The sequence below is a fragment of the Tupaia chinensis genome, unplaced genomic scaffold, assembly GCF_000334495.1.
Source record: "Tupaia chinensis unplaced genomic scaffold, TupChi_1.0 Scaffold000146_1, whole genome shotgun sequence".
NCBI lineage: Eukaryota > Metazoa > Chordata > Mammalia > Scandentia > Tupaiidae > Tupaia > Tupaia belangeri.
The window spans coordinates 4047765-4048618 of record NW_006159616.1 but is presented as its reverse complement, the minus strand read 5'-3'; the positions used below and the strand labels follow the sequence as shown (position 1 = coordinate 4048618).

At 50.8% G+C, this 854-nt stretch overlaps 1 pseudogene; it reads left to right on the top strand.

The window, feature by feature from the left end:
* Window positions 1-854, top strand: part of LOC114007261 (sal-like protein 4) — an 8047-nt pseudogene that overhangs the window by 3597 nt on the left and 3596 nt on the right.

Genomic DNA, 854 nt, shown 5'->3' with positions numbered 1-854 from the left:
AGGGGCAGGAATGTTCCTCCAAGGAAACCATGGTCTCTTCGTGAACGTGGACCACGACCGTGAACGTGTCTCATGGAGCCAGCACACCAGCCTGCCCGATGGTGGGCTGTCTGTGAAGACCAAGGAGAGCCCCTCATCGAGGGGCGGGGTTCCCACACTGCCAGTTTCCCTGGGCCAGCTCCTTTGTGAACAAGGCCAGAGTCTCCAAGAAGGATGGTTCCCCTTCGAGCCTGAGTGCTGAAGTGGAAAAACCAGGGGCTGCTGAGGGCCTTCCCAAACACCAATTCCCTCCCATCCTGGCAGAACGAGACTGCAGTCTGCTGCCCCGGGAGAGCTCGCCAAGGAGAAGCGCTGGCAGAGCGGGCTCTGCGGGCTCTGCGGGCACTGCGGGCTCTGTGGGCTCTGCAGGCTCTGCGGGCTCTGCGGGCTCGGCGGGCTCTGCGCTTGTTTGGTTTGGTGTTCTTAACCCACCTACTCCTCTGGTTTTCTGTGTTTTTACCGATATGCAGGTGATGTTTACAGTTGTAGCAGTAAACGGTCTTACAATCATAATTGCTGCTTGCAAAAAGTCCAGACACAAAGAAATAAAAAAGAAAAATCAGAAAAAGGAAAGACATACCCAGACTACTTTTTTTTTTTTTTTTAAATTTTGGAAAGAAGCAGGGCTTGCAAAGTATAATAGCTTTGTTACAAGCTACAAACAGTATACTAGAAGTTTTATATAACCCAGTGTGACTATCCCCAAAGACTCACCTGTTTTAGGTGGGACAGATGAAACTAACTGAACCACAGCGGAAAAGATGACGGGACCAACAATTAGCATAATGGCTATGTCACTGGACTCCCATGTAGTC